This window comes from Arachis hypogaea, chromosome 6, assembly GCF_003086295.3.
Source record: "Arachis hypogaea cultivar Tifrunner chromosome 6, arahy.Tifrunner.gnm2.J5K5, whole genome shotgun sequence".
NCBI classification, from domain to species: domain Eukaryota; kingdom Viridiplantae; phylum Streptophyta; class Magnoliopsida; order Fabales; family Fabaceae; genus Arachis; species Arachis hypogaea.
The window spans coordinates 29,000,032-29,010,349 of NC_092041.1; the positions used below are offsets into that span (position 1 = coordinate 29,000,032).

The window sequence follows — 10,318 nt, forward strand, 5'->3', positions numbered from 1 at the left end:
TCTGTCTAGGTGAATTCCCAATGTAGTTGGCTTGCTCAAGGTTACCCTCTGCTTCTTCTTCAACTCCTTCTTGGGTTGTTGAGGAGGTGGTGATTACTGCCACTTGGTTCCTCTCCATCTTCTTGGTGAGGTCAGCTAGCTGCTTGGTAATGAGCTTGCTCTGAGCCAGCAGAGCATCTACATTGTTTAGCTCTATCGCTCCTCTAGTGTTCCCTCTTTCGGAAGCATAGAAGTAGTCATTCTCAGCTACAGTCTCAATTACATCTATGGCTTCTTCAATGGTCTTTTTCTTGTTCAATGATCCTCCAAAGGAATGGTCTACTGCCTTTTTTGATTCATATGACAAGCCATCATTGCCAATAACTCTGCACCCATTCATTGAACATATTTGGTGGACACCTCCTTGTTAGGTCTTTGAACCTTTCCTAAGCTTTATAAAGTGTCTCCCCATCTTGCTGTCTGAACGTCTGCACTTCAGTTCTCAGCCTATTGATCCTTTGAGGGGGTAAAACCTTGCCAAAAACTTATTCACTACCTCCTCCCAATTTGTCAGGCTTTCTTTTGGGAAGGATTCAAGCCATTTGGATGCCTTTCCCTGAGGGAAAAAGGGAACAAGAGCAGCCTATAGACATCCGGGTTGACTCTATTGGACTTCACTGTGTCACAAATCCTCAAGAAGGTGGTCAAGTGTTGATTCGAGTCTTCTTGAGCACTGATGAGCGGATAATTTGTACGCTTTTTGGCATTGTTTTTAGTATGTTTTTAGTATGATCTAGTTAGTTTTTAGTATATTTTTATTAGTTTTTAGTTAAAATTCACTTTTCTGGACTTTACTATGAGTTTGTGTGTTTTTCTGTGATTTCAGGTATTTTCTGGCTGAAATTGAGGGACCTGAGCAAAAATCTGATTTAGAGACTAAAAAGGACTGCAGATGCTGTTGGATTCTGACCTCCCTGCACTCGAAGTGGATTTTCTGGAGCTACAGAAGCCCAATTGGCGCGCTCTCAACGGTGTTGGAAAGTAGACATCCTGGGCTTTCCAGCAATATATGATAGTCCATACTTTGCCCAAGATTTGATGGCCCAAACCGGCGTTCAAAGTCACCCTCAGAATTCCCAGCGTTAAACGCCGGAACTGGCACCAAAATGGGAGTTAAACGCCCAAACTGGCATAAAAGCTGGCGTTTAACTCCAAGAAGAGTCTCTACATGAAAATGCTTCAATGCTCAGCCCAAGCACACACCAAGTGGGCCCGGAAGTGGATTTTTATGTCATTTACTCATCTCTGTACACCCTAGGCTACTAGTTTTCTATAAGTAGGACTTTTTACTATTGTATTAGAGAGATCTTTCAATCTTTGGATCTTTTGATCATGTTTTGATGATTGAACCCTCATTGGGAGGCTGGCCATTCGGTCATGCCTAGACCTTGTTCTTATGTATTTTCAACGGTGGAGTTTCTACACACCATAGATTAAGGTGTGGAGCTCTGCTGTACCTCGAGTATTAATGCAATTACTATTGTTCTTCTATTCAATTCCACTTGTTCTTGTTCTAAGATATCACTTGTTCTTCAACTTGATGAATGTGATGATCCGTGACACTCATCATCATTCTTACCTATGAACGTGTGACTGACAACCACCTCCGTTCTACCTTCGATTGGGTGGATATCTCTTGGATTCTTTAACCGGAATCTTCGTGGTATAGGCTAGAACTGATGGCGGCATTCAAGAGAATCCGGAAGGTCTAACCTTGTCTGTGGTATTCTGAGTAGGATTCAATGATTGAATGACTGTGACGTGCTTCAAACTCCTGAAGGCGGGGCGTTAGTGACAGACGCAAAAGAGTCATTGGATTCTATTCCGGCCTGATCGAGAACCGACAGATGGATAGCCGTGCCGTGACAGGGTGCGTTGAACATTTCCACTGAGAGGATGGGAGGTAGCCACTGACAACGGTGAAACCCTTGCTTAAGCTTGCCATGGAAAGGAGTAAGAAGGATTGGATGAAGACAGTAGGAAAGCAGAGAGACGAAAGGGACCAGCATCTTCATACACTTATCTGAAATTCCTACCAATGAATTACATAAGTATCTCTATCTTTATCTTTATAGTTTTATTCGTATATCACCCATATCCATTTGAGTTTGCTTGACTAAGATTTACAAGGTGACCATAGCTTGCTTCATACCAACAATCTCTGTGGGATCGACCCTTACTCGCGTAAGGTTTATTACTTGGACGACCCAGTACACTTGCTGGTTAGTTGTGCGAAATTGTGTTTATGGCATGGTAGTGAACACCAAGTTTTTGGTTTCATCACGGGGGATTATTTGATTTGTGAAAAGTATTGATCACAATATCGTGCACCAAGTTTTTGGCGCCGTTGCCGGGGATTGTTCGAGTATTTCGGCAAGCTTTGGTCCGGTAACATCAGTGCCAAATTTCTGATCCGGCAACAGCACCAAGTTTTTGGCACCGTTGCCGGGGATTGTTGAGTTTGGACAACTGACGGTTCATCTTGTTGCTTAGATTAGGTATTTTTTCTTCAGAGTTCTTGAAGATGAATTCTAGAGTCTCATGATGATTTGTTGAAGTCTGGCTGGCTGTGAAGCCATGTCTAATTTCATTGGACCAAGGTTTCAACCTATCATCACAAGAGCATGTTGACTTCTATCAATCTTGCTGTTGGAGCAGTGATCTGCTAAGGCTTGGCTGGCCTTTGGCCATGTCTAGTGTTTTGGACCGAAGCTTTCTTTGAAAGCTTGGCTGGCTGTGAAGCCATGTCTAATTCCTGGACCGGAGTCTTAGACTAAACATTGCATGATTGTTGGAATTCTCATTAAGAATTTTGATACCTTTTTTCACTTTATTTTCGAAAAAGCACAAAAAAATTTTTTACAAAATCATAAAATCCAAAAATAATTTTTGTTTGAGTCTAGTGTTTCATTTTAAGTTTGGTGTCAATTGCATGCATTCATTCATGTGTCTTAAGGATCTTCAAGTAATTCTTGATGATTTCTTACTTTGATCTTTGAATTCTCTTGACTTGAGTGTTTACGTGTCTCATATGCATTAGTGTCAGTAGTATACAAACTGCTAAGTTTGGTGTCTTGCATACATTGCTATTTGATTTTAGTTGCATTTTGATTATTCCTCACTATTAAAAATCCAAAAATATTTTTAATTTGTGTCTTTTCAAGTCAATAATACAGAGAATTGAAGATTCAGAAGATACTGCAGAGGAATTGCACAGAAAAAGCTGGGCGTTCAAAACGCCCAGTGAAGAAGGACAGACTGGCGTTTAAACGCCAGCCAGGGTACCTGGTTGGGCGTTTAACGCCCAAAAGGGTAGCATTTTGGGCGTTAAACGCCAGAATGTGCACCATTCTGGGCGTTTAACGCTAGGATGGCACAAGAGGGAAGATTTTGTTTTCAATGCAAATTTTTTTCGAGTTTTCAAAATTTTTCAAAATCAAATCTTTTTCAAATCATATCTTTTCAATCAAATCTTTTTCAAATTCAATTTCTTTCCATTTTCAAAAATACTTGCTATCAATTAATGATTTGATTCAACATTTCAAGTATGTTGCCTTTTCTATTGAGAAAGGTTTAATGTTTGAATCACATCTTTTCTTGATAGCCAAGTCATTAATTTTCAAAATCAAATCTTTTTAAATGTTTCTCAAATCATATATTCTCAATCACATCTTTTTAAAACTAATCATATCTTCTTAACCACATCTTATTCAAAATAGCTTTCAATCAAATCTTTTTGATTTCTAATCTCATATTTTTTTTTCAAAAATCACTTGATTTCTTTTCCACTCTTGGTTTTCGAAAATCAATTAGTGTTTTTCAAAATGTTTTCACTTAATTTTCGAAATCTTTCACTTAATTTTCGAAAATTACTTCCTTTCTTCTCACTTCCTTCTATTTATGGACTAACACTATTCCTTAATGCAAAATTCGAACTCCATCTTCTTTGATAAGTTCGAATTTTCTACTTCTGCCTTCCATTTTTCTTTTCCTCTGACACCTCAAGGAATCTCTATACTGTGACATAGAGGATTCCACATTTTCTTGTTCTCTTCTCTTTCATATGAGCAGGAGCAGAGACAAAAGCATTCTTGTTGAGGCTGATCCTGAACCTGAAAGGACCTTGAAGCGAAAACTAAGAGAAGCTAAGGCACAACTCTCTGTAGAGGACCTAACCGAATTCTTCAAAGAAGAAGAACACATGGCAGTCAAAAACAACAACAATGCCAACAGTGCAAGGAAGGTGCTGGGTGACTTTACTGCACCTACTCCCGACTTCTATGGGAGAAGCATCTCTATCCCTGCCATTGGAGCAAACAACTTTGAGCTTAAGCCTCAATTAGTTTCTCTAATGCAACAGAATTGCAAGTTCCATGGACTTCCATTGGAAGATCCTCATCAGTTCTTAGCTGAATTCTTGCAAATCTGTGACACTGTCAAGACTAATGGGGTTGACCCTGAGGTCTACAGACTTATGCTATTCCGTTTTGCTGTAAGAGACAGAGCTAGGACATGGTTGGACTCACAACCTAAAGAAAGCCTGAACTCTTGGGAAAAGCTAGTCAATGCCTTATTGGCAAAGTTCTTTCCACCTCAAAAATTGAGTAAGCTTAGAGTGGAAGTCCAAACCTTCAGACAGAAGGAAGGAGAATCCCTCTATGAAGCTTGGGAAAGATACAAACAATTAATCAGAAAGTGTCCCACTGATATGCTTTCTGAATGGAGCATCATAGGTATTTTCTATGATGGTCTCTCTGAACTGTCCAAGATGTCTTTGGATAGCTCTGCTGGAGGATCTCTTCATCTGAAGAAGACGCCTACAGAAGCTCAAGAGCTGATTGAAATGGTTGCAAATAACCAATTCATGTACACTTCTGAAGGAAATCCTGTGATCAATGGGACTAGTCAGAAGAAAGGAGTTCTTGAGATTGACACTCTGAATGCCATATTGGCTCAGAACAAGATATTGACTCAACAAGTCAATATGATCTCTCAAAGTCTGTCTGGAAAGCAAAATGCACCAGGCAGTACTAAGGAGGCTTCATCTGAGGAAGAAGCTTATGATCCTGAGAACCCTTCAATGGAAGAGGTGAATTACATGGGAGAACCCTATGGAAACACCTATAATCCTTCATGGAGAAATCATCCAAACCTCTCATGGAAGGATCAACAGAGACCTCAACAAGGTTTCAACAATAATAGTGGTGGAAGAAACAGGTTTAGCAATAGCAAGCCTTTTCCATCATCATCTCAGCAACAGACAGAGAGTTCTAAGCAGAATAACTCTGACTTAGCAACCATGGTCTCTGATCTAATCAAAACCACTCAAAGTTTCATGACTAAAACTAGGTCCTCCATTCGAAATTTGGAGGGACAAGTGGGTCAGCTGAGCAAGAAAATTACTGAACTCCCTCCTAGTACTCTTCCAAGCAATACAGAAGAAAATCCAAAAGGAGAGTGCAAGGCCATCAACATGGCCGAATTTGGAGAGGAGGAAGAGGCAGTGAACGCCACTGAGGAAGACCTCAATGGATGTCCACTGGCCTCCAATTAGTTCCCCAATAAGGAACCATGGGAATCTAAGGCTCAAAATGAGACCATAGAGATTCCATTGGACTTACTTCTGCCATTCATGAGCTCTGATGAGTATTCCTCCTCTGAAGAGGATGAGTATGTCACTGAAGAGCAAGTTGCTAAATACCTTGGAGCAATCATGAAGCTAAATGACAAGTTATTTGGAAATGAGACTTGGGAGGATGAACCCCCTTTGCTCACCAAAGAACTGGATGACTTGTCTAGGCAGAAATTACCTCAAAAGAGACAAGACCCTGGGAAGTTTTCAATACCTTGTACCATTGGCACCATGACCTTCAAGAAGGCCTTGTGTGACCTAGGGTCAAGTGTAAACCTCATGCCTCTCTCTATAATGGAGAAGCTAGGGATCTTTGAGGTGCAAGCTGCAAAAATCTCACTAGAGATGGCAGACAGCTCAAGGAAACAAGCTTATGGACTTGTAGAGGAAGTTCTGGTAAAGGTTGAAGACCATTACATCCCTACTGATTTCATAGTCCTAGAGACTGGGAAGTGTATGGATGAATCCATCATCCTTGGCAGACCCTTCCTAGCCACAGCAAAGGCTGTGATTGATGTTGATAGAGGAGAATTGATCATTCAAGTGAATGAAGAATCCCTTGTGTTTAAGGCTCAAGGATATCCCTCTGTCACCATGGAGAGGAAGCATGAAGAGCTTCTCTCAAAACAGAGCCAAACAGAGCCCCCACAGTCAAACTCTAAGTTTGGTGTTGGGAGGCCACAACCAACTTCTAAGTTTGGTGTTGAACCCCCACATTCAAACTCTAAGTTTGGTGTTGGGAGGTTCCAACATAGCTCTGAGCATTTCTGAGGCTCCATGAGAGTCCTCTGTCAAGCTAATGACATTAAATAAGCGCTTGTTGGGAGGCAACCCAATGTTATATTTTATCTATTTTCTTTTGTTATTTTATGTCTTTTGTAGGTTGATGATCATGAGAAGTCACAAAATCAATGAAAAAAGCAAAAACAGAATGAAAAGCAGAAGGAAAAATAGCACACCCTGGAGGAGAGCATACTGGCGTTTAAACGTCAGTAAGGCTAGCTGTTGGGTGTTTAACGCCTAGTCTGGCACCATTCTGGGCGTTAAACGCCAGAAATGGGCACCAGCCCGGCGTTTAACACCAGAATTGGCCAGAAACGCAATTTTGCTTGCCATTTGGTGCAGGGATGACTTTTCCTTGACACCTCAGGATCTGTGGACCCCACAGGATCCCCACCTACCCCACCACTATCTCTCTTCTTCACCAATCACCTCAACACCTCTTCCCCAAACGCCCTTCAGCTATCAAATCCCATCTTTCTCTTCACCACTCACATCCATCCTTCATAAAACCCCACCTACCTCACCATTCAAATTCAAACCACTTTCCCTCCCAAACCCACCCATACATGACCGAACCATGACTCCCCCCACTCCTATATAAACCCTTCTTCACTCCTTCATTTTCACACAACCTAAACACTACTTCTCCTCCTTTTGGCCGAACACAAGCCATTCCCTTTTCCCTTCATTTCTTCTTCTTCTACTCTCTTCTTTCTTCTTTTGCTCGAGGACGAGCAAACCTTTTAAGTTTGGTGTGGTAAAAGCATTGCTTTTTGTTTTTTCATAACCATTTATGGCATCCAAGGCCGGAGAAACCTCTAGAAAGAGGAAAGGGAAGGCAAAAGCTTCCACCTCCGAGTCATGGGAGATGGAGAGATTCATCTCAAGGGTGCATCAAGACCACTTCTATGAAGTTGTGGCCTTGAAGAAGGTGATCCCCGAGGTCCCTTTTTCACTCAAAAAGAGTGAATATCCGGAGATCCGACATGAGATCCGAAGAAGAGGTTGGGAAGTTCTTACCAACCCCATTCAACAAGTCGGAATCTTGATGGTTCAAGAGTTCTATGCCAATGCATGGATCACCAAGAACCATGACCAAAGTATGAACCCGGATACAAAGAATTGGCTTACTATGGTTCGGGGGAAATACTTGGTTTTTAGTCCGGAAAATGTAAGGTTGGCATTCAACTTGCCCATGATGCAAGGAGATGAACATCCTTACACTAGAAGGGTCAACTTTGATCAAAGGTTGGACCAAGTCCTCACAGTCATATGTGAAGAGGGCGCCCAATGGAAGAGAGATTCAAGAGGGAAGCCGGTTCAATTGAGAAGGCATGACCTCAAGCCCGTGGCTAGAGGATGGTTGGAGTTTATTCAACGCTCAATCATTCCCACTAGCAACCGGTCCAAAGTTACCATAGACCGGGCTATCATGATTCATAGCATCATGATTGGAGAAGAAATAGAAGTTCATGAGGTTATAGCTCAAGAACTCTATAAGGTGGCGGACAAGTCCTCTACCTTGGCAAGGTTAGCCTTTCCTCATCTCATTTGTCACCTCTGTTATTCAGTTGGAGTTGACATAGAGGGAGACATCCCCATTGATGAGGACAAGCCCATCACTAAGAAGAGGATGGAGCAAACAAGAGACCCCTCTCATCATCAAATCCCTGAGATGCCTCAAGGGATGCACTTTCCTCTACAAAACTATTGGGAGCAACTAAACACCTCCCTAGGAGAATTGAGTTCCAACATGGGACAACTAAGGGTGGAGCACCAAGAACACTCCATCATCCTCTATGAAATTAGAGAAGATCAAAGAATCATGAGGGAGGAGCAACAAAGACAAGGAAGAGACATTGAGGAGCTCAAGCACTCCATAGGATCTTCAAGAGGAAGAACAAGCCGCCATCACTAAGGTGGACCCGTTCTTTAATTTCCTTGTTCTTTATTTTCCTGTTTTTCGAAAATTATGCTTATGTTTATCTATGTTTGTGTCTTGTGATCATTAGTGTCTTAGTGTCTATGCCTTAAAGTTATGAATGTCCTATGAATCCATCACCTTTCTTAAATGAAAAATGTTCTTAATTGAAAAAGAGAAGAATTGCATGAATTTTGAATTTTATAACAGTTTGATTATTTTGATGTGGTGGCAATACTTTTGTTCTCTGAATGTATGCTTAAACAGTGCATATGTCTTTTGAATTTGTGGTTCATGAATATTGGCTCTTGAAAGAATGATGAAAAAGGAGACATGTTACTGAGGATCTGAAAAATCATTAAAATGATTCTTGAAGCAAGAAAAAGCAAAAAAAAAAAAATATTTTCGAAAAAAAAGAAAAGGGGAGAAAAAGAAAAAGAAAGAAAAAAAGAAAGAAATAAAGTTGTGATCCAAGGCAAAAAGAGTGTGCTTAAGAACCCTGGACACCTCTAATTGGGGACTCTAGCAAAGCTGAGTCACAATCTGAAAAGGTTCACCCAATTATGTGTCTGTGGCATGTATGTATCCGGTGGTAATACTGGAAGACAGAGTGCTTTGGGCCACGGCCAAGACTCAATAAGTAGCTATGTTCAAGAATCATCATTCTTAACTAGGAGAATCAATAACACTATCTGGATTCTGAGTTCCTAAAGAAACCAATCATTCTGAATTTCAAAGGATAGAGTGAGATGCCAAAACTATTCAGAGGCAAAAAGCTAAAAGCCCCGCTCATCTAATTAATACTGATCTTCATAGATGTTTTTGGAATTCATTGCATATTCTCTTCTCTTTTTTTTTATCTTGTTTGATTTTCAGTTGCTTGAGGACAAGCAACAATTTAAGTTTGGTGTTGTGATGAGCGGATAATTTGTACGCTTTTTGGCATTGTTTTTAGTATGTTTTTAGTATGATCTAGTTAGTTTTTAGTATATTTTTATTAGTTTTTAGTTAAAATTCACTTTTCTGGACTTTACTATGAGTTTGTGTGTTTTTCTGTGATTTCATGTATTTTCTGGCTGAAATTGAGGGACCTGAGCAAAAATCTGATTCAGAGACTAAAAAGGACTGCAGATGCTGTTGGATTCTGACCTCCCTGCACTCGAAGTGGATTTTCTGGAGCTACAGAAGCCCAATTGGCGCGCTCTCAACGGCGTTGGAAAGTAGACATCCTGGGCTTTCCAGCAATATATGATAGTCCATACTTTGCCCAAGATTTGATGGCCCAAATCGGCGTTCAAAGTCACCCTCAGAATTCCCAGCGTTAAACGCCGGAACTGGCACCAAAATGGGAGTTAAACGCCCAAACTGGCATAAAAGCTGGCGTTTAACTCCAAGAAGAGTCTCTACACGAAAATGCTTCAATGCTCAGCCCAAGCACACACCAAGTGGGCCCGGAAGTAGATTTTTATGTCATTTACTCATCTCTGTACACCCTAGGCTACTAGTTTTCTATAAGTAGGACCTTTTACTATTGTATTAGAGAGATCTTTCAATCTTTGGATCTTTTTATCATGTTTTGATGATTGAACCCTCATTGGGAGGCTGGCCATTCGGCCATGCCTAGACCTTGTTCTTATGTATTTTCAACGGTGGAGTTTCTACACACCATAGATTAAGGTGTGGAGCTCTGCTGTACCTCGAGTATTAATGCAATTACTATTGTTCTTCTATTCAATTCCGCTTGTTCTTGTTCTAAGATATCACTTGTTTTTCAACTTGATGAATGTGATAATCCGTGACACTCATCATCGTTCTCACCTATGAACGTGTGACTGACAACCACCTCCGTTCTACCTTCGATTGGGTGGATATCTCTTGGATTCTTTAACCGGAATCTTCGTGGTATAGGCTAGAACTGATGGCGGCATTCAAGAGAATCCGGA

General features: G+C 40.9%; 1 non-coding gene across 1 annotated transcript; it reads right to left on the reverse strand.

Annotated features, from left to right (window-relative positions):
* Positions 1–4,645: 4,645 nt before the first annotated feature.
* LOC112700444 (small nucleolar RNA R71) lies at positions 4,646–4,753 on the reverse strand. Its single transcript, XR_003153353.1, has one exon. It is a non-coding gene; the product is annotated as a small nucleolar RNA R71 (small nucleolar RNA).
* Positions 4,754–10,318: the final 5,565 nt, after the last annotated feature.